A 23,983-nucleotide genomic window follows, 5' to 3' on the forward strand; every position below is an offset into this window, starting at 1 on the left:
AAAAAACCAACAAAAAACATTTTTTTTGCTGGAAATCACAGCAGGTCCGGCCGCATCTGTGTGGAGAGAACAAGCCAACGACGACTCGAGTCTGGATGACCCTACGTCAGGTGGGGTTACATGTAGCGTAATTATCTCTCTGCCGAGGGGTGTGATAAATGGCAGTTAGAAAGATTACCTGTAAACATCTGACATTATTCTCTGACTATATAAGCTGTGTTTTTATGCATCTCTCCACTTCACCTGACAAAGGAGCAGCGCTCCGAAAGCTTGTGATTTCAAATAAAGCTGTTGGACTATAACCTGGTGTTGTGTGACTTCTTACAGATGAACAGGTGGCTCAGCACACAGCCTCCTTGGAGGAAGATGAAGAGGATGAGGAAGAGGACGAGGAGGAGGACGGGGAGTGATGCCTTGCGGGGCCGGATGTGGCCAATCCAGCAGCAGGCGACCACATTGCTGGCCGTCAGGCAAGGGATGCACACATCCATGCCAGATTCGCGTAATCTTACGCTTCAACCACAGGTGGCTGGCACATGGAGAGGAATATAAGACCGACATTCCCAAAACCCCAGGCATCATCTGTCCAATAAACGGTGGTTTGCGCTCAGGGTCACCACCAACATTCTACATGGCATTCGCCCTGAGCCCCCATTTCCCAGAACACAAAGGCCACACTTTAGGTGATCTCAGCAGATCATTAAACCCTTTTCCACACTCAACCCATGTGCGTCTGCACACACACCTTGAGCTCACCTCCTCAGCAATTTGCAGCCAAGCTGCCTTGGTTTGCTGAGGAGGCCTCCTCCTTCCGTTCCCAGGGAAGAGGAGCTCCTGACGTCCTCTAGCTCCTTCCACAAGAGCATGGAGGGAGCCCTCATTGAACCTGGGTGCAGCCTTAGTTATTGGGGCTGCCATTCCTGCAGCTCCCAGCACCTTTAAGAGAAAAAAGCATTAATATTACTAAGCCAATGATTGGAACAAATCTGGTATCTTTTCATTTCATAGTCAGATAATAAATTAATATATAAAAAAATCATAAATATCTTTCTGGAATAATATGACCAGCAATTTCATTCTTTAAATTTTGTTCAGAACAGACGCTGTCAACTCCCCTTTCTATATAATAACGCACCAATCCATCCCATTGACATTTTTCCCAAAGGGGACATGGCCCCTTTAAATTTTCATTCACACAACGTGTCATCAGAGGCGAGAAACTGACATCCTCCGAGCACTTGCCTGGAGGGACCCGCACGTCGGCCATAACGAGGCCAAGCAAGCGAAAATAGTAAGTTCTGGGAAGCGGCAGTGGGTCAGAATGCCTCCGAGCAGCGGACCCGCACTCAACCCGCCTCCATTAGTCAAATCGAGGCCTATGCTGCTGGTTATAAAGCCAAGGATCCCGTATACTTTTTTAACCGCTTTCTCAACCTGCCCTGCCACCACCGGTAGTTTCAGGGTCACCACGAGTGAGACGAGCCTTTTATTCCAGATTTATTTAATTAACTGAATTTAAATTCCCGTGGTGGGATTACGAACTCTTGTCTCCGGGATCATTAAGGTCTAAGACGATTAGTGCTGTAGCCCAGTAACATAACCACTATTCTACCATTCCCTGAAACTGTACGCAGTACTCCCCAGTGTGGTCTGACCTGCGGAGGCGCTGTGTGGGGCAGGACCGGACCACCGCCAGAGGAAGAGTTGCTGGCGTCTCGTCCAGTCTCCCCCGGCACGTCCCCCCGCTTTGGAAAGGGGCGCTGGCGGTTATGTCAGTAAAGGTGACAACCGACTTGCACACAGCAAGATCCTGCCAGCAGCAAACAAGGTCCAAGTTTAGCACAACTTCACTACTCTGTTATAAAAAGAGAGAATGCTGGAAATGCTCAGCAGGTCAGGCAGCATCTGTGGAGAGAGAAACAGAGTTAACGTGTCAGGTCGATGATCTTTTGTCAGAACTGGAAAAAGTTGGAGATGTAAAAGGTTTTTAAGCAGGTGTAAGGGGGCAGGGAAGGGGGGGGGAGAGGAAAGAACAAAAGGGAAGGTTTGTGATAGGGCGGAAGGCAGGAGAGATTAAATGACAAAGGGGATGATGGTGCGAGGCGAAAGGAGATGGTAATGGGACAAGTAAAGAAACAAAAGATGGGTCTAGAGGAGGCGTAAATGGCACTGGCAGAATCACCAAGAGCTGTCATGTGAGAGAGAGATAAAAATTGGGGCCGAGGTTATGGTCTGAAATTGTTGAACTCGATGTTGAGAGCGGAAGGCTGTAAAGTGCCTAATGGAAAGATGAGGTGCTGTTCCCCGAGCTTTGTTGGAACAGTGCAAAAGGCCCAGGACGACGAGATCAGAGTGGGACTGGGGGCGGATAATTAAAGCGACAGGCGACCCTGGAAGCTCGGGGGGCGGGCACACCCGTGAACCGAACTGAGGCGTTTCGCAAAGCGGCTGCCCCTGCCCCGTGAGCAGCGCATACAGCATACTAAATTGCGAGAAGTATAAGTAAATCACTGTTTGTTTGGGGCCCTGGACGGTGGGAATAAGGGAGGGGGTTTAGAATTTTAAAAAAGGGCAGGTGTGGGTGGTATCCGGACTCTGTTAGAGTGTCCCTTTAAGCTTTGGCCACGCCCCCTCCCCTTGCGCCACACCTCCGGCGGGAGGAGGTGCTCGCCCGGCAGCGCGCATGCGCGAGAGCAGGGAGGAGACGGTACTCGGACGCAAGCGCGCATGCGCTGGGAAAGGAGGCACTCGCCCGGCAGCGCGCATGCGCGAGGGGAGGACGGAGGCGTTGCTCGCCCGGCAGCGCGCATGCGCTGGGGGGAGGAGGACGTGGCAGTTACGTGGGATTGGAGTGACGCCGCGACTCGAGCGGCGGGTAGGCGTTTGTGAGGAGCGGCGGCCGCCTCCGGCTCCATTATCCCCAGTATCCCCAGAGAGAGAGAGCGCAAGGAACGGCGTTAGACTCGCAAAAAGAACTCGGAGCCCGCGGTGGTAAGCCTTACCTTTCTTTATTTCAAAAGGCGAAAAAAAACCCGGCAGCCATTTAAAAAAAAGAAACCCGCAACCCAACCACTGCTGGAGAGCCTGACGGACAGCGGCGGGCGTCCAATCGGCGGCCAGCCAGCCCTCGGAAGCGGCCAATCAGCGGAGGGAGGAGGCGGGGCGACTGTAAATTAGGTTGACGCATGCGCTCCTCCTCTTCCCCTCCTGAGTATTTAAGGGTGCGCACCCTCAGAACCCCCACATACACACAAACCAAACTCCCTCACCTTATTCTCCCCCCACATCTTTCACTGTTCTGTCTGCTAATGTGTTAAAAATCTTTAAATCTCTATTTTCACCCTAACCCCCCACCAATTCTAAACTCCCACCCACCCCACTTTTTACAATGGAAATTTCCTATGTCAATGTGTCACGTCAAAGTTGCGCCCTCACCCTTCCTGTGGAGGCGCTGCGTGGGGTGGGACCGGACCACCGCCAGAGGGAGAGTTGCTGGCATCTAGTCCAGCCTCCCCCTGGCACGTCTCCCCGCTTTGGAAAGGGGAGCTGGCGGTTATGTCAGTAAAGGTGACAACCGACTTGCGCACAGCAAGATCCAGCCAGCAGCAAATACGATAAATGACCTGGTTTAAGTGACGTCGCTTGAGGGAGGAATGTTGGCACCCCACCAGGACGTCGGGGTGAACGCCGGCCCGCTCTTGTTCCACTAGTGGCCACGGGATCTTTTATGCCCACCCGAGAGGGCACACGGGAGTGCCTCGGTTTAATGGCTCATGCGAAAGACCTCCGACAGTGCATTACTCCCTCAGTACTGCCCCTCCGACAGTGCATTACTCCCTCAGTACTGCCCCTCCGACAGTGCATTACTCCCTCAGCACTGCCCCTCCGACAGTGCGGCGCTCCCTCAGCATTGCCCCTCCGACAGTGCGGCGCTCCCTCAGCACTGCCCCTCCGACAGTGCGGCGCTCCCTCAGCACTGCCCCTCCGACAGTGCGGCGCTCCCTCAGCACTGCCCCTCCGACAGTGCGGCGCTCCCTCAGCACTGCCCCTCCGACATTGCGGCGCTCCCTCAGCACTGCCCCTCCGACAGTGCGGCGCTCCCTCAGCACTGCCCCTCCGACAGTGCGGCGCTCCCTCAGCACTGCCCCTCCGACAGTGCGGCGCTCCCTCAGCACTGCCCCTCCGACAGTGCGGCGCTCCCTCAGCACTGCCCCTCCGACAGTGCGGCGCTCCCTCAGCACTGCCCCTCCGACAGTGCGGCGCTCCCTCAGCACTGCCCCTCCGACAGTGCGGCGCTCCCTCAGCACTGCCCCTCCGACAGTGCGGCGCTCCCTCAGCACTGCCCCTCCGACAGTGCGGCGCTCCCTCAGCACTGCCCCTCCGACAGTGCGGCGCTCCCTCAGCACTGCCCCTCCGACAGTGCGGCGCTCCCTCAGCACTGCCCCTCCGACAGTGCGACGCTCCCTCAGTACTGCACTGGATTATCAGTTTGGTTTATGGGATCAAGTCTCTGGAGTGAGACTTGAACCCACAACTTTCTGACTGAGAGGGTGGCGAGAATGGTACCACTGAGCCACGACTGACATTATAGTGTGATAAATTTGCATAGTCTGTTTGTACCCACTGCTCTCTGGTCCCATCTGCCCTCAAGTGGGCGTAAAGGATCCCATGGTACTATTTTGAAGAGGAGCAGGGCGAGTTATCCCTGATGTCCTGACCAATATTTGTCCCTCAACCAACATCACTAAAGCAGATTATCTGGTCATTATCACATTGCTGTTTGTGGAAGCTTGTTGTGCGCAAACTGGCTGTCGCGTTTCCTACATTACAACAGTGACTGCACTTTAAAAAAAAACTTCATTGGCTGTGAAGCGCTTTGGAACGTCCTGAGGTTGTGAAAGGCGCTGTAGAAAGACTGAGACTGCCAGCTTTCAGCTGTTGCGTCAAAGTTTCACCTGCTAGCCTTTGAGCTTGACTAAACGTCAACTGACTGTACTGCATATTTCCATAAGATTTGCTTCATCATGCTAGACGAATTCAGGGGGAAAAAAGTACTCATTGTTTTTTTGAAGAAGGTGATATTTCTTTATTTGAAGCTTGATTTTATTCTTGCTAAAAGTGTTTGCTTCACTCAGTTGGTATCGATCTCTCGCCTCTGAGTCAAAAGTTAGAGCTTTCGAGCCTCACCTCAGGATGTGAGCCATAATCCAGGCTGACGCTCCAATGCAGTTCTGAGGTGTGCCACCTTGTCGGAGGGGCAGTACTGAGGGAGCGCCACACTGTCGGAGAGGCAGTACTGAGGGAGCGCCGCACTGTCGGAGGGGCAGTACTGAGGGAGCGCCGCACTGTCGGAGGGGCAGTACTGAGGGAGCGCCGCACTGTCGGAGGGGTAGTACTGAGGGAGCGCCGCACTGTCGGAGGGGCAGTACTGAGGGAGGGCCGCACTGTCGGAGGGGCAGTACTGAGGGAGCACCGCACTGTCGGAGGGGCAGTACTGAGGGAGGGCCGCACTGTCGAAGGGGCAGTACTGAGGGAGCGCCGCACCGTCGGAGGGGCAGTACTGAGGGAGCGCCGCACCATCGGAGAGGCAGTACTGAGGGATCGCTGCATTGTCGGAGGGGCAGTACTGAGGGAGCGCTGCGCTGTCGGAGTGGCCGTCTTTCGGATAAGCATTAAGCTGAGGCTCTGCCTGCCTGTTCAGGCGGACATAAATGATCCCAAGGCACTGTTGGAAGTGGAGCAGGAGAGGTGGCCAACATTCATTCCTGTGTTGAAAAGGTTTCTTACTTTGGGTATGCTAAACTGGCTTTCTGTCTTAATATTCAGCGCCCTGTGCAAATTCCGCCAGGATGGGTACTTTCCAGCTTACTGAACCCAGGTCTCTTACAATGGGGTTCGTGCTTGTTGTGAGATGGTAGCAGAACCCACTTCCCAGGCCAGTGTAAAAGCAGCTGTGAGAGGTTGCAGGGTCTTGAAGGGAATGGATCCAAATCGTCCACTGGGTGAAGGGTTCAACTGACAGCAAAATGTACATAAGACATAAAATGTAGGAGCAGGAGTCGGCCATTTGGCCCCTCGAGCCTGCTCCGCCATTCAATAAGATCATGGCTGATCTGATCTTGGCCTCAACTCCACTTCCCTGCCCGCTCCCCATAACCCTCGACTCCCTTATCGTTCAAAAATCTGTCTATCTCCACCTTAAATATATTCAGTGACCCACCTCCACAGCTCTCTGGGGAAGAGAATTCCAAAGATTCACCACCCTCTGGGAGGAGAAATTCCTCCTCATCTCCGATTTAAAAGACTGCCCCCTTATTCTGAAATTATGTCCCCTAGTTCTAGATTCCCCCACGAGGGGAAACATCCTCTCTGCATCTACCTTGTCGAGGCCCCCTCAGTATCTTACATGTTTCAATAAGATCACCTCTCATTCTTCTAAACTCCAATGAGTATAGGCCCAACCTGCTCAACCTTTCCTCATAAGACAACCCCTTCATCTCAGGAATCAACCTCGTGAACCTTCTCTGAACTCTCTCCAGTAGAAATTAGACTGGTGCCTACAAAGAAGGGAGATTGAGGAATGCTTGAAAGCGGGTATGTGAGGCTAATCTGTGAAGAGGGTGGGCTTGTTGGGCCCTTTATAGTCAACCCCAAAGGCAGGGATATTGGGGAATGGTGGTGCAGTTTGCATCATATTCTGTACGAGCGGACGATCTCTGGCTTGCCTCAGTTGCAACTCCGAGACTGCTGTTGCTCACAGTACAGTAGTTGGTTTTGGAGTGATGTGGGGACGTTCCTTCATCCAAGGAGCAGAGAGACCAAAGAGGAGGAGGACTGTATGTAAAATGTATGTACTTCCTGCCCATAGACCTTATTTCCTGTTGTTCTGATTTTTAGTCAGGCTGTATCTGAGGAAGGATGTTCTTGCCATGGAAGGAGTCCAGCGAAGATTCACCAGACTGATATCTGGGATGGCAGGAATGACGTATGAGGAGAGATTGGGTCGATTGGGCTTATATTCGCTGGAGTTTAGAAGAATGAGAGGGGATCTCATTGAAACTTATAAAATTCTAACAGGACTAGACAGACTAGATGCAGGAAGGATGTTCCCGATGGCGGGGGAGTCCAGAACCAGGGGTCACAGTCTAAGGATATGGGGTAAACCATTTAGGACTGAGATGAGGAGGAATTTCTTCACCCAGAGAGTGGTGAACCTGTGGAATTCTCTACCACACAAGGCAGTTGAGGCCAACTTATTAAATATATTCAAGAAGGAGTTGGATATATTTCTTAAGGCTAAAGGGATCAAGGGATCTGGGGATAAAGCAGGGACAGGGTACTGAATTTGGATGATCAGCCATGATCTCATTAAATGGCGGAGCAGGCTCGAGGGGCTGAATGGCCTACTCCTGCTCCTATCTTCTATGTTTCATAGAATCATAGAATAGTACAGCACAGAAGGAGGCCATTCGGCCCATCGAGTCTGCGCCGGCTCTTTTGAAGAGCGATCCAGTCAGTCCCACTCCTGCGCGCTCTCCCCATTTTCGTGCCAAGATTTGCCGCGGTAAACTGCTACATCAGCATTTCATATTCAGTCTTGCTGTGTCAACTGTCACGGGGACATAGGAACAGCTCGAGGGGCTGAATAGCCTACTCCTGTTCCCAGGGCCCTGTTCCTCCCTTCAGTGATAAATCATGGCTGAGCTGTATCTGAACTCCATCTACCCGCCATGGTTCCGTAACCCTTAATCCCCTTGCCGAACAAACATCTGTCAATCTCCATTTTTAAATTTTCAGTTGACCCCCCAGCCTCGACAGCTTTTTGGGGGAGAAAGTTCCTGATTTCCACCCCCCCTTTGTGTGAAGAAGTGCTTCCTGACATCACCCCTGAACGGCCTGGCTCTAATTTTAAGGCGATGCCCCCTTGTTCTGGACTCCCCCCACCAGAGGAAATAGTTTCTCTCTGTCCACCCTATCGAATCCTTTAATCATCTTAAACACCTCAGTTAGATCGCCCCTTAATCTTCACACAAAGGGTGGTGGAAGTCAGGAACACACTCCCACAAAAAGCAGTGGATGCTAGCTCAATTAATCATTTTAAATCTGAGAGCGATAGTTTTTTTTTGCCAGCCAAGGGTATTAAGGGATACGGAGCCAAGGTGGATAGCTAGAGTTAAGTTACAGATCAGCCATGATCTGACTGAATGGTGGAACAGAGTCGAGGGGCTGAATGGCCTCCTCGGTGTCGGCTCTGATCACTAGGTGGCTCTGTGCAAGGAGTTCCTGTCGTCCCCAGCCCTGCTGGGGGGGCGGTGGGAATCTTGCATTCATTGACTGACCATGGGCAACGCTATGGGAGATTTACTAATTTTATTCAAGTTTTTACAGACTGGATGGAACCATGTAATATTATGTATATTAAAAACCCTTACAATTATCCCAACATAGAGTTACTATTTTAATAGTGACGCCCCTAAAACTGGCAAACTTTTAATTTACTGGGACTAAATGTAGACACGGAGAGTGTTTTTCCACTTGTGGGGAAGGGCATAACTAGAGGCCATCAATATAAGATCGTCACGAAGAAATCCAATCGGGAATTCAGGAGAAACTTCTTTACCCAGAGAGTGGCGAGAATGTGGAACTCGCTACCACAGGGAGTGGTTGGCCGAATAGCAGAGATGCATTTAAGGAACAGCTGGATAAACACATGAGGGAGAAAGGAATAGAAGGATATGCTGATAGAGTAGGATGAGAGGAGGCTCGTGTGGAGCATGGCCTGTTTCTGTGCTGTATGTTCCACGTAAACTTAGCGACGCTCGGCATGGAAGGGGTCCCAGAGTCACCTGTGAATGCTGGTTTTTAAAGAGCCACTACATTCTGGCAACTACAGCTCGCTGAAAAGACAAACTGAGCAAGAACAAAATGGAGGGGGCCGCAAACTGGGCCGTGGATGCATTTACAGAAGTCTCGTTTATAAAGAGAAACTTGGAAGTGAAAGCGAAACAGTTTTTGTAAAAACAGATCTAAAGCTTATCAGTGAATTATCCTCTCGCCGTCATTCAGTGCGCATGACGTTGGCAGTGGTTTGGTCAGAGTTCGCTCTTCGGGTCACTGAGTTCAGTGCCTGTCTCTCCATTACTTCCAGCAAGTCAGGGTCTGTGTTGGTTATTAGGGGCACTGCTATCTGCAACACAGGATTCGAGTCGAGAGAGTGGTAGGAAAGGGTCCTAACTCACACCAACTCCCGTTCACCCATCACCCCCCCCCCACCCCCCGGTGCTCGCTGACCTACATTGGCTCCCAGTCCGGAAAGGCTCAAATTTTAAAATTCTCATCCTCGTGTTCAATTACCTCCATGGCCTCACCTCTCCCTATCTCTCTAACCCCCGACAACCCTGCAAGACCTCTGCGCTCCTCCAACTCTGCCCACTTGCACCTCCTCGATTTTAATCGCTCCACCATTGGCGGCCGTGCCTTCAGCTGCCTGGGCCCTAAGCTCTGGAATTCCCTCCCTAAACCTCTCCGCCTCTCTCTCCTCCTTTAAGACGCTCCTTAAAACCGACCTCTTTTACCCAGCTTTTGATCACCTGTCCCTAATATCTCCTTATGTGGCTCGGTGTCAAATTTTATTCATCCAAAACTCGTCTGCCCCGTGTCCTAACTCGCACCAAGTCCCGTTCGCCCATCACCCCCTGTGCTCACTGACCTATATTGGCTCCCGGTTAAGCAGCGCCTTGATTTCAAAATTCTCATCCTTGTTTTCAAATCCCTCCATGGCCTCACCCCTCCCTACCTCTGCAATCTCCTTCAGCCCTACACCCCCCCCCCCACCCAGAGATATCTGCGCTCCTCTAATTCTGCACTCTGGAGCATCCCTGATTATAATCGCTCAACCTTTGGTGGCCGTACCTTCTGGTGCCTGGGCCCTAAGCTCTAGAATTCCCTCCCTAAACCTCTCTACCTCTCTTTCCTCCTTTTAAGACGCTCCTTAAAACTGACCTCTTTGACCAAGCTTTTGGTCACCTGCCCTAATTTAACCACATAGAAACATAGAAGATAGGAGCAGGAGTAGGCCATTCGGCCCTTCGAGCCTGCTCCGCCATTCAATGAGATCATGGCTGATCATCCAAATTCAGTACCCAGTCCCTGCCTTCTCCCCATATCCCTTGATACCTTTAGCCTTAAGAAATATATCCAACTCTTTCTTGAATATATTTAATGAACTGGCCTCCACCGCCCTCTGTGGCAGAGAATTCCACAGGTTCACCACTCTCTGGGTGAAGAAATTCCTCCTCATTTCAGTCCTAAATGGCTTACCCCTTATCCTTAGACTATGACCCCTGGTTCTGGACTCCCCGGCCATCAGAAACATCCTTCCTGCATCTAGTCTGTCCAGGCCTGACAGAATTTTATAGGTTTCGATGAGATCCCCTCTCAATCTTCTAAACTCCAGTGAGTATAAGCCCAATCGACACAATCTCTCCTCATACGTCATTCCTGCCATCCCAGGTATCAGCCTGGTGAATCTTCGCTGCACTCCCTCCATGGCAAGAACGTCCTTCCTCAGGTAAGGCGACCAAAACTGCACACAATACTCAAGGTGCAGTCTCACCAAGGCCCTGTACAACTGTAGCAAGACATCCTTGTTCCTGTACTCGAACCCTCTTGCTACGAAGGCCAACATACCATTTGCCTTCTTAACCGCCTGCTGCACCTGCATGCTTACCTTCAGCGACTGGTGCACAAGAACACCCAGGTCTCTTTGCACTTCCCCTTCTTTCAATCTATTGCCATTCAAATAATAATCTGCCTTCCTGTTTTTGCCACCAAAGTGAATAACCTCACATTTATCCACATTATAGTGCATTTGCCATGTTTCTGCCCAATCACCCAACCTGTCCAAATCATACTGGAGTTTCACGACATCCTCCTCACAGCTTACCCTCCCACCCAGCTTTGTGTCGTTTGCAAATGTGGAGATATTACATCCAATTCCCTCATCCAGTTCATTAATATATATTGTGAACAGCTGGGGTCCTAGGACCGATCCTTGCGGTACCCCACTAGTCACTGCCTGCCACTCGGAAAACGACCCGTTTATTCCAACTCTTTGCTTTCTGTCTGCCAACCAGTTCTCTATCCAAGTCAATACCTTGCCCCCAATCCCATGTGCCTTAATTTTGCACGCTAATCTCTTATGTGGGACCTTATCAAAAGCCTTCTGAAAGTCCAAATACACCACATCCACTGGTTCTCCCTTATCTATTTTACCAGTTACATCCTCAAAAAATTCCAGTAGATTAGTCAAGCATGATTTACCTTTTGTAAATCCATGTTGACTTTGTCCGATCCTGTCACTGCTTTCCAAGTGCTCTGCTATTACATCTTTTATAATCGACTCTAGCATTTTCCCCACTACCGATGTCTGACTTAACGGTCTATAATTCCCTGCTTTTTCTCTACCACCTTTTTTGAATAGTGGGGTAACATTAGCTACCCTCCAATCCATGGGTACTGTTCCAGAGTCTATAGAGTTCTGGAAGATGACCAGCAATGCATCTACTATTTGTAGGGCCACTTCCTTAAGTACCCTGGGATGTAGATTATCAGGCCCTGGGGATTTATCGGCCTTCAGTCCCATCAATTTTCCTAACACCATTTCCCTACAAATACTGATTTCTTTCAGTTCCACCCTTTCATCAGACCCTATGTTCCCCGGCATCTCTGGGAGGTTATTTGTGTCCTCCTTTGTGAAGACAGAACCAAAGTATGAATTTAGTTGGTCAGCCATTTCTTTGTTTCCCATTATAAATTCCCCTGATTCTGACTGCAAGGGACCTATGCTTGACTTCACCAATCTTTTTCTCTTCACATATCTATAAAAGCTTTTACAGTCAGTTTTTATGTTCCCTGATAGCTTACTCTCATATTCTATTTTCCCTTTCTTAATTAACCCCTTTGTCCTCCTTTGTTGAATCCTAAACTGCTCCCAATCCTCAGGATTATTGCTTTTTCTGGCCAATTTATATGTCCTCTCCTTGGATCTTATGCTATCCCTAATTTCCCTTGTTAGCCACGGTTGAGTCACCTTTTTTGTTTTATTTTTATGCCAAACTGGGATGAACAAATTCTGTAGTTCATCCATGCGGTCTTTGAATGTTTGCCATTGCCTATCCACCGTCAACCCTTTGAGTGACATTCCCCAATCAATCCTACCCAACTCGCGCCTCAGACCATCGTAGTTTCCTTTATTTAAATTGAGGACCCTAGTCTCTGAGTCAACTACTTCATTCTCCATCTTAATGAAGAATTCGATCATATTATGATCGCTCCGACCCAAGGGGCCTCGTACAACAAGATTGCTAATTAATCCTTTCTCATTACATAATACCCAGCCTAAGATGGCCTGATCTCTGGTTGGTTCCTCGACATATTGGTCCAGGAAACCATCCCGTAAACACTCCAGGAATTCCTCCTCCACAGTGGCTCGGTGTCAAAATTGTTGTCTTAAAACACTCCTGTGCAGCGCCTTGGGACGTTTTACTACGCTAAAGGCGCTATATAAATACAAGTTGTTGTTCGTTCCAAATCCCTTGCTTAACTTTCAGGACTGCAGTACCGGATGTAACTCACCCCAGGGAATCGGCCCTGTAACCATGTGTGCTAAGATGGAGCATTGGTTCTGCACCAACTCCTATCATTGTATTGACAGACTTTCCAATTTGTACTTGGAATGCCAACAACTTACTTGGACAAGTGGTTGAATCTAAGTTGAGGAGGACGTTCTTCACCCAGAGGGTGATGGAGGTCTGGGACTCATTGCCTGAAAGGGTGGGAGAGGTAGAAACCCTCATCCCATTTTAAAAAGTACTTGGATATGCACTTGAAGTGTCGTAACCTACAGGGCTACGGACCAAGAGCTGGAAAGTGGGATTAGGCTGGAGAGCTCTTCTTCAGTGCCAGCCGTGATTCAGTTTATAGGAGTCTCGTCTCTGAGTCAGAAAGTCGTGGATTCAAGTCCCCCACTCCAATGACTTGAGCACAAAAATCTAGGCTGACACTCCAGTGCTGCACTGTCGGAGGTGCCCCCTTTCGAGTGAGATGTTGAACCGCGGCCCCGTCTGCCCTCTCGGGTGGATGTAAAAAAATCCCACGGCACTATTTTGAAGAAGAGCAGGGGGGAGTTCTCCCCGGTGTCCTGGGGCCAATAATTATCCGTCACTCAACATCACTAAAACAGATGATCTGGTCATTATCACATTGCAGTTTGTGGGAGCTTGCTGTGCGCAAATTGGCTGCCGCGTTTCCCCACATTACAACAGCGACTCCACTTCAAAAAGTACTTCATTGGCTGTAAAGCATTTTGGGACGTCCTGAGGTGGTGAAAGGTGCTGTAGAACGACAAGTCTTCCTTACTTTTCATTTTGCAGCCAATGACTTACTTGTGAAATGCAGTCGCTGTTGTTCTGTGGGCCAGAGAAGCCTTGAAACTGCATTTTAAGATGCTGTGGGCAGGGTGGAGATTGAGAGAGCAGATTGTGGACACAAAGGAACTTTGAAGCGGAGTCCCATAAAACGCGCACAGCAGAAGAGACTCGAGCCCAGCTCCACTCCCTGGCAGTGTTGGTGGGTTCAGAGTACTTCTGCTTGTCAGAAGTTCAAAGTGCTGTTCCCGGGTTTGTGCACCTTCGGTCTCCCAGTATTTTGTGTGTCAGCTTGACTCGGCTCATGCCACTCTCCCTTCGATCGACGTTTTCAAGATATTAAAGGGAACTAGGACTAGGGGGCAGAGCCTAAAAATTAGAATTGTAAGAAGTCACACAACACCAGGTTATAGTCCAACAGCTTTATTTGAAATCACAAGCTTTCGGAGCGCTGCTCCTTCATCACCTGACGAAGGAGCAGCGCTCCGAAAGCTTGTGATTTCAAATAAAGCTGTTGGACTATAACCTGGTGTTGTGTGACTTCTTACATTTGTCCACCCCAGTCCAACACCGGCATCTCCACATCATGTCTAAAAATTAGAGCCAGGTCTTTTCAGGAGTGAAGTTAGGAAACACTTCTACACACAAAGGGCGGTAGAAGTTTAGAACACTCTTCCGCAAACAGCAGTTGACGCTCGATCAGTTGTTAATTTTAAATCTGAGATTGATAGCTTTTTGTTAAGCAAAGGGTATTAAGGGATGTGGGGCAAAGGCAGGTAGGATGGAGTTAGGTCACGATCAGCCATGATCTCATTGACTAGGCGGAACAGAGTTGTGGGGATAAATGGCCTCCTCCTGTTCCTATGTCCCCGCAGTTCAAACACCACCTGTCCCCGCAGTTCAAACACCACCTGAGCCCACAATTTAGGCAGGTGCTCCCAGTGCAGTACTGAGGGAGCGCCGCTCTGTCGGAGGGGCGGTACTGAGGGAGCGCCGCACTGTCGGAGGGGCGGTACTGAGGGAGTGTCGGAGGGGCGGTACTGAGGGAGCGCCGCACTGTCGGAGGGGCAGTACTGAAGGAGTGCCGCACTGTCGGAGGGCCATTACTGAGGGAGTGCCGCACTGTCGGAGGGGCAGTACTGAGGGAGCGCCGCACTGTCGGAGGGGTAGCACAGAGGGAGTAGCCGCGCTGTCGGAGGGGTAGCACAGAGGGAGCGCCGCACTGTCGGAGGGGCGGTACTGAGGGAGCGCCGCACTGTCGGAGGGGCAGTACCGAGGGAGCGCCGCACTGTCGGAGGGGCGGTACTGAGGGAGCGCCGCACTGTCGGAGGGGCGGTACTGAGGGAGTGTCGGAGGGGCGGTACTGAGGGAGCGCCGCACTATCGGAGGAGCAGTACTGAAGGAGTGCCGTACTGTCGGAGGGCCATTACTGAGGGAGTGCCGCACTGTCGGAGGGCCATTACTGAGGGAGTGCCGCACTGTCGGAGGGGCAGTACTGAGGGAGCGCCACACTGTCGGAGGGGTAGCACAGAGGGAGTAGCCGCACTGTCGGAGGGGTAGTACAGAGGGAGCGCCGCACTGTCGGAGGGGCGGTACTGAGGGAGCGCCGCACTGTCGGAGGGGCAGTACTGAGGGAGCGCCGCACTGTCGGAGGGGCAGTACTGAGGGAGCGCTGCACTGTCGGAGGGGCAGTACTGAGTGAGCTCCGCACTGTCGGCGGTGTGGTCATTGAGATGAAACGTTAAACAGATGATAATTCCAAGACATTTAACTTGTATTACTGGATAATGTGATTCTCAAGCACCAAAACAATGACAAAAAGCAGATTAACGGGTCATACATTGCCGCTGTGGGATCTTGCTGTGCACGAATTAGCTGCTGCGTTGGCCTACATGACGAGAATAATTGGCTGCAAAAGCCAGGAGAGATCATCGGCGGCTCACTGGGCCAGTGCACACCAGTGACGTGGGGCTCACTGGGTCAGTGCACACCAGTGACGTGGGGCTCACTGGGTCAATGCACACCAGTGACGTGGGGCTCACTGGGTCAGTGCACACCAGTGACGTGGGGCTCACTGGGTCAGTGCACACCAGTGACGTGGGGCTCACTGTGCCAGGAAGTGGGAGCTTCACCTCCTGGCCTGTGCTGGGAGCGGAGCAGTACAGCCAGCCTGTGTTCCCAGGCTGCAGAGGAGACATCAGTTTGTGTTCTCACTCCTGGTTGTATACGTGGGAGGGGGATTCGTGTGGGTGTGCGTACGTTGGATTAGGGCAGGATCGCGTTCTTTTTTGAAGTGTAGTCACTGTTGTAACATAGGAAACGCGGCAGCCATTTTGCACATAGCAAGCTCCCACCAACAGAAATTAAATAATTGACCAGATTATCTGTTATGGTGATGTTGGTTGAGAGATAAATATTGGCCCAGGACAGCGGGAAGAAAGCCCCCTGCTCTTCTAATAGCGGCAGTGGAATTTTTTACGCCCACCTGAGAGAGCAGACGGTCCTCGGTTGAACCTCTCATCCGAAAGACGGCACCTCCAACAGTGCGGCGCTCCCTCGGTGCCGCCCCGCCGACGGTGCGGCGCTCCCTCGGTGCCGCCCCGCCGACGGTGCGGCGCTCCCTCGGTGCCGCCCCTCCGACGGTGCGGCGCTCCCTCGGTGCCGCCCCTCCGACGGTGCGGCGCTCCCTCGGTGCCGCCCCTCCGACAGTGCGGCGCTCCCTCGGTGCCGCCCCTCCGACGGTGCGGCGCTCCCTCGGTGCCGCCCCTCCGACGGTGCGGCGCTCCCTCGGTGCCGCCCCTCCGACGGTGCGGCGCTCCCTCGGTGCCGCCCCTCCGACGGTGCGGCGCTCCCTCGGTGCCGCCCCTCCGACGGTGCGGCGCTCCCTCGGTGCCGCCCCTCCGACGGTGCGGCGCTCCCTCGGTGCCGCCCCGCCGACGGTGCGGCGCTCCATCAGTACTGGCACCGGGAGTGTCAGCCTGGATTATGGACTCAAGTCTCTGGAGTGGGGCTCAAACCCACGACCTTCTGACTCCAACTGGTGCTCCAATATCTGCAAATGTCATTTCTCGATAGTTTCCGCTTGTCTGTTACTGTGTGAATGGGGAGCGAAGTCGGGTTCTAGCCTGATTTAGCATTAGTGGATCTTCCTGCGAGCTGATTAATGCCTCGGGGTGCGCAGGGCGACTATTTCGCGTGTGGTGCTTTCAGTGTGCAACGCAGAAAGTTTACATTGACCGTGGGAATGGGAAGAATTCCGAAGCTTCGGTAGTTAGAGGAGCTGCCCTGTTACAGTGCTGGCATTTAGACGGGCTATACGTGTTTGTTTGGGCAGGAGGAATTGGGAGTGGAACAAAAGGGATCTTTGAGACTTTTTTTTTGCGGAGGGGAAAAGGAGAAGGGTGGACGTATTACAGGCTGATTAGCATCTGACTTACAGGAAAGGAAAGTCTGGGGAGAGTACGTTCAGCAGTGTAAGGAACAAAATGGAGGCCAAGCCAAAGGAGCAGATACCAGGAGAGGGAGCCCAAAAGCTTGGTCAAAGAGGTTGGGTTTAAGGAGTTCTCCCCGGTATCCTGTGGCCATCAATCTACGTCACAAAAAGAAACAGAATGGTCATTATCACATTGCTGTTTGTGGGAGCTTGCTGTGCGCAAATTGGCTGCTGCGTTTCCCACATTACAACAGTGACCACACTTCAAAAAGCACTTCATTGGCTGTGAAGCGCTTTGGGACGTCCTGAGGTGGTGAAAGGCTCTGTAGAAATGGGAGTCTGTCTTTAATATTAACAGGATCACCCCTCTGCTTCTTGTATGTTGGCAGCTGTGATTCCTACATTGCACCAGTGCAAAGTACTTCATCGACTGTACATCGCTTTGGGATGGCCTGAGGTCATGGAAGGGACTTTTCACTCTGGTACTCCATGTCCCTATTTTTAAAACCCAAAATGCTGTTGGCTTTTTTGAATGACTTATCTGCACTCCCGCTTTCAGGGAATTATGGGCCGTATTTTCCGATCGGAGGCTTCCCACGTGCGAAGGCCTCTGATCTGGAAAAAATCTCCGGACTTACCCGAGGGCTCCTGAGGTGCGTATACTTCCGCTCCTGGGCCTCTCCAAACTCGAAATGCGCAGGGCCCACGTGTCCCAGAGCCGCAGGCGGTTCGCAGGCATCCCTGGGACCACGTGGGCCATGGGGAGCCAACAGGAGAAGGGAATCTCCCTTCATACACTTGACAGGTAGACCCGTCAAATATATGAATGGAGATCACCCCCAAAACACTGTAAAACATTAAATACATTTTTTTAAATCACATTTTTAAAATGAGTTGAAATTGCAATAAATTAAATATTTTAAACAAAATATTTCAAACAAATTAATTTTTTACAGGGCTAAAAATAAACTTATCCCTTTTTAAAGTATTTTTAAATGATACATTTTTAAAAACTTTTTCCCAATCTTATGCTGGTAATAGCAGGCCTTGCGCGTGCTTTTACCAGGTGTAAGATTTCTAAGGGTTTCCAGCGGGCGGAGGGTCTCCAGAAAGCGGAACTCTTCCCCCGCAGAGGCCCTTCTCCAGGGCAGGCGTCCGACCTATCAAGGGCATTCTTGACCGATCGGAAGTGCCGGTTTTCAGCGCAGGCGCTTGGCATGCCTGGAACCGGCATTTTCGATGTCCCTGCGGGTGTGTACACAGCCCGTACACACCCGTAGGCATCGGAATATACGGCCCACTGTCACACCAGGTCCCCTTCACCCCTCACCTCTGTGTTCGCTGACCTAGGTTGTCTATGTCCTCTTGAGGTCTATCACTCTCCTCCCTCACTGTTCACTATACTGTACTTCCAAGTTTTGTGTCATCTGCAAAATCTGAAGCTCTGTATTCCTTGATCCCTTTCCCTAACAAAAATCTATCAAACTCCGTCTTGATGGTTGCAATTGACCCCCGGCCTCCACAGCTTTTTGGGGGGAGAGAGTTCCAGATTTCCACCCCCTTTGTGTGAAGAAGTGCTTCCTGACATCACCCCTGAACGGCCTGGCTCTAATTTTAAGGTGCTACCCCCTTGTTCTGGACTCCGCCCACCAAAGGAAATAGTTTCTCTGCATCTACCCTATCACGAAGCGTACGAGAGCACGGGCCTTACACTAAACATCCGTAAGACAAAGGTCCTCTACCAACCTGTCCCCGCCACACAGGACTGCCCCCCAATTATCAAAATCCACAACAAGGCCTTGGACAACGTGGACCACTTTCCATACCCCGGGAGCCTACTGTCAACAAGGGCAGACGTCGACGACGAAGTCCAACACCGCCTTCAGTGTGCCAGTGCAGCCTTCGGACGCCTGAGGAAGAGAGTGTTTGAAGACCAGGACCTCAAACCCGGCACTAAGCTCATGGTCTACAGAGCAGCAGTGATACCTGCCCTGCTGTATGCCTCAGAGACATGGACCATGTACAGCAGGCACCTCAAAGCACTGGAGAGGTACCAGCAACGCTGCCTCCGCAAGATCCTGCAAATCCATTGGCAGGATAGGCGCACCAACGTCAGTGTTCTTGCTCAGGCCAACATCCCCAGCATCGAAGCTTTGACCACACTCGATCAGCTCCGATGGACGGGTCACATTGTCTGCATGCCCGATATGAGACTCCCAAAACAAGCGCTCTACTCGGAGTTCCGGCATGGCAGGAGAGCCCCAGGTGGGCAGAGGAAACGCTTCAAGGACACCCTCAAAGCCTCCTTGGAAAAAGTGTAACATCCCCACCGACACCTGGGAATCCCTGGCGCAAGACCGCACAAACTGGAGGAGAAGCATCCGAGAAGGCGCCGAACACCTCGAGTCTCTTCGTCGGAAGCCAAGCGCAAACAGCGGAAGGAGCACACGTCAACCCAAGCACCCCACCCACCCGCCCCTTCAACCACCGTCTGCCCCACCTGTGACAGAGACTGTAGGTCCCGCATTGGACTCATCAGTCACCTGAGAACTCATTTTTAATGTGGAAGCAAGTCATCCTCGGTTCCGAGGGACTGCCTAAGAAGAAGAATGCTTCCTGACATCGCCCCTGAACGGCCTGGCTCTAATTTGAAGGTGACGCCCCCTCTTGTTCTGGACACCCCTCACCAGAAGAAATAGGGTAGATGCAGAGAAACTGTCACATTGTCGAGTTACATCGAGTCTACAGCACAGGGCAGACTATTCAGCCCAGCTGGTCCATGCTGGCTTTAATGCACCACTCGAGCCTCCTCCCACCCCACTTCATCTCACCCTGTCACCGTGATAGTCATAGTCATAGAGTCATAGAGTTTTTCAGCACAGAAAGAGGCCCTTCGGCCCATCGTGTCTGCGCCGCCCATCCCTCCCTGTCCAGTCTAATCCCATTTTCCAGCATTTGGTCCATAGCCTTGTATGCAATGGCATTTCAAGTGCTCATCCAAATGCTTCTTGAATGTTGTGAGGGTTCCTGCCTCTACCACCCTTTCAGGCAGTGAGTTCCAGCTTCCAACCACCCTCTGGGTGAAAAAGTTCCTCCTCAAATCCCCCCTAAATCTCCTGCCCCTTACCCTGAATCTGTGCCCCCTTGTTATTGACCCCCCTACTAAGGGGAAAAGTTCCTCTTTACCCTATCTATGCCCCTCATCATTTTGTACACCTCAATCAGGTCCCCCCTCAGCCTTCTTTGCTCCAAGGAAAACAACCCCAGCCTGTCCAGTCTCTCTTCATAGCTGAGGCGCTCCATCCCAGGTAACATCCTGGTGAATCTTCTCTGCACCCTCTCCAAAGCAATCACATCCTTCCTATAGTGAGGCGACCAGAACTGCACACAGTACTCCAGCTGTGGCCTCACCAGCGTTTTGTACAGCTCCATCATAACCTCCCTGCTCTTATATTCTATGCCTCTGCTAATGAAGGCAAGTATCCCATAAGCCTTTTTAACCACCTTATCTACCTGTTCCGCTGCCTTCAGGGAATTATGTACATGTACACCAAGGTCCCTCTGACCCTCTGTACTTCCTAGGGTCCTACCACTCATTGTGTATTCCCTTGCCTTATTTGTCCGTCCAAAATGCATCACCTCGCACTTTTCCGGGTTAAATTCCATTTGCCACTTTTCCGCCCATCTGACCAACCCGTTAATATTGTCCTGTAGCCTGAGGCTTTCCTCCTCGCAATTTACCACCCCACCAATTTTCGTGTCATCCGCGAACTTACTGATCATACCCTTTACATTCTCATCCAAATCATTAATGTAGATCACAAACAGCAAGGGACCCAGCACCGATCCCTGAGGTACCCCACTGGACACAGGCTTCCAGTCACAAAAGCAACCTTCGACCATCACCCTCTGCCTCCTGCCACTCAGCCAGTTTAGGATCCAACGCGCCAAGGCCCCCTGGATCCCATGGGCTCTTACCTTCTTGACCAGTCTCCTATGCGGGACCTTGTCAAAAGCTTTACTGAAGCCCATGTAAACCACATCCACAGCATTTCCCTCATCCACACACCTAGTCACCCCCTCGAAAAATTCAATCAGATTGGTCAGACATGATTTACCCTTGACAAAGCCATGCTGACTATCCCCGATTAATCCTTGCCTCTCCAAGTGGAGACTAATTTTGTCCCTCAGAATTTTTTCCAATAATTTCCCTACCACAGATGTTAGGCTCACTGGCCTGTAATTCCCTGGTTTATCCCTGCTACCCTTCTTGAATAATGGTACTACATTAGCTGTTCTCCAGTCCTCTGGTACATCCCCTGTGGCCAGAGAGGTTCTGAAAATTTGTGTCAGAGCCCCTGCAATCTCCTCCTTTGCCTCACACAACAGCCTGGGATACATCTCGTCCGGGCCTGGGGATTTATCCACTTTTTGGCCTGCTAAAACCGCTAGTACCTCCTCCCTCTCGATGCTAATATGTTCAAGTATGTCACAGTCCCCTTGCCCGACTTCTATATCTACATCGTCTTTCTCCATAGTGAACACTGAGGCAAAAAATTCATTTAAAACCCCACCTACTTCATCTGGCTCTACACACAGCTTGCCACTTTGGTCCCTAATGGGCCCTACCCTTTCCCTGGTTATCCTCTTGCCCTTAATATACTTATAAAACATCTTAGGATTTTCCTTTATTTTGCTCGCCAGTGTTATTTCATGGCCCCTCCTCGCCCTCCTAATTTCCTTTTTAAGTATGCCCCTGCACCTCCTATACTCCTCTAGGGCTTCCACCGTCTTTTGTCTTTTGTAACTGCCAAAAGCCCCCCTTTTTTTCCTAATGCATTTTTGTATATCCTTTGTCATCCAAGGTTCCCTTTGCTTGTTGGTCCCACCCTTGACCTTTACAGGAACATGTTGGTGTTGTACTCTCTCTATTTCCCTTCTGAAAGCCTCCCACTGTTTTGATGTGGATTTTCCTATAAGCTGCTCCCAGTCCACTTTTGCCAGATCCTGTCTTATCTTATTAAAATCGGCCTTCCCCCAATTTAGAACCCTGATTTCCGGGCCGTCTTTGTCTTTTTCCATGACCACCTTAAATCTCACCAAATTGTGGTCACTATCGCCAAAATGCTCTCCTACAGACACTTCCACCACCTGCCTGGCTACATTCCCTAGAATTAGGTCCAGTACCGCCCCCTCTCTTGTAGGACTTTCTACATGTTGGCTCAAAAAGCTTTCCTGGATGCACTTTAAGAATTCTGCTCCCTCCAAGCCTTTCACCCTCTGACTATCCCAATTTATATTGGGGAAGTTGAAATCCCCCACTATTACTACCCTATTATTTTCACACTTTTCTGATATCTGCCTGCATATCTGTTCCTCTATCTCCCCCTGACTGTTTGGGGGCCAAAAGTACACTCCCAGCAAGGTGCTTGACCCCTTTTTTGTTTTTAAGTTCTACCCATATGGCCTCATTAGAGGAACCCGCTAATATATCATCCCTCCTTACAGCAGTAATAGACTCCTTAATTAATATTGCAACACCCCCACCCTTTTACACCCCCCTCTGTCTCGCCTGAAGATTCTATACCCCGGAATATTTAGCTGCCAGTCCTGACCCTCCCTCAACCATGTCTCCGTGATAGCAACAATATCGTACTCCCATGTGTTCAACAACAACTTCAGTTCATCCACCTTATTTGCAAGACTCCTTGTATTAAAATAAATGCCTTCCAGCCCTGCCATATTCCCTTTTGCCTTCACACCTTTGCTCTGCCTTCCCTGCTGACTTGTTTTTTCCTCCTTATTTGGCTGTACATCACCCCCTACTATAGCTCCACTCTGTATCCCATCCCCCTGCCGAATTAGTTTAAACCCCCCCCCAGCAGTGCTAGCAAACCTCCCCGCAATGATATTGGTTCCCCTCTGGTTCAGGTGTAAACCGTCCGACTTGTACAAGTCCCACCTTTCCCAGAAGCAGACCCAGTGATCCAGGAAACTAAAGCCCTCCCTCCTGCACCATCCCTTTAGCCACGCATTCATCTGTTCTATCCTCCTATTCCTATACTCACTAGCACGTGGCACCGGGAGTAATCCAGAGATTACAACCTTTGAGGTCCTGCTCCTTAATCTTGCCCCTAGCTCCCTAAATTCTTGCTGCAGGACCTCATCCCTCTTTTTACCTATGTCGTTGGTACCAATGTGGACCACGACCTCTGGCTGTTCACCCTCCCCCTCCAGAATGCCCTGCAGCCGCTCAGTGACATCCTTGACCCTGGCACCAGGGAGGCAACAAACCATCCTGGATTCACGTCTACGGCCACAGAAACGCCTATCTGTTCCCCTTACTATAGAATCCCCTACGACTATTGCTCTCCCACTCTTTTTCCTCCCCTCCTGGGCAGCAGGAGCGCCCCCAGTGCCAGGAAGCTGGCTGCTGCTGCCTTCCCCTGGTGAGTCATTCCCCCCAACAGTATCCAAAACGGTATACTTGTTTGAGAGGGGAATGGTCACAGGGGTTTCCTGCACTACCTGCCTACTTCTATTGCTCCGCCTGGTGGTCACCCATTTCCTTTCTTCCTGTGCAGCCCTTCCCTGCGGTGTGACCAACTCACTAAACGTGCTATCCACGAACTTCTCAGCCTCGTGAATGCTCCACAACCCATCCACCCGCAGCTCCAGCTCCTCAGTGCAGTCTGCTAATAGCTGCAGATGGATGCATTTCCTGCACACGTAGTCACCAGGGGCAGTGCCCCTGAATTCCCACATGGAGCAGGAGGAGCACATCACGGGGCTGGGCTCTCCTGGCATGACTTTCCCCTTAATTAATTTAAATTAATTTACTATCACCAATTAAAGATATCTCTAAGGCTCTTGTATAGTCTACCAACAGTACCTGCTACACCAGAAAAGATCTTCTACTCCTCTCTCCCTCATTTGTTTAGCTAGCTTCCCCTTAAATGTATCAGAGCACCTGTATCCCTGTGCTCCTCTACCCCATGTAGACTCTTTGCTATCCGCGCAGTACGTGGCCTCTTTATTCTTCTGACCAAAATGCACCACCTCACGCATATCTATATTGAAATGAACCTGCATTTACACGCCCATTCTGCAGTTTGTTAACGGC

General features: G+C 51.1%; 1 protein-coding gene across 2 annotated transcripts in view; it reads left to right on the forward strand.

Moving 5' to 3' along the window:
- The first annotated feature begins 1,211 nt into the window (after window positions 1–1,211).
- The window catches only part of stx5a (syntaxin 5A), a 60,999-nt gene continuing 38,227 nt past the window's right edge, over window positions 1,212–23,983 (forward strand). The window contains exon 1 of one of the 2 annotated variants that reach the window (XM_085976074.1): window positions 1,212–1,291. The gene's annotated coding sequence lies outside the window, so the exon portion shown is untranslated. Of the gene's footprint in view, window positions 1,292–2,797; window positions 2,992–23,983 lie in introns of those variants that run through there. The other variant, XM_085976073.1, reaches the window with a different exon arrangement.

The sequence above is a fragment of the Somniosus microcephalus genome, unplaced genomic scaffold, assembly GCF_052327205.1.
Source record: "Somniosus microcephalus isolate GS21.2 unplaced genomic scaffold, FLI_Smic_1.0 unresolved_chr2, whole genome shotgun sequence".
Taxonomy (NCBI): Eukaryota; Metazoa; Chordata; class Chondrichthyes; order Squaliformes; family Somniosidae; genus Somniosus; species Somniosus microcephalus.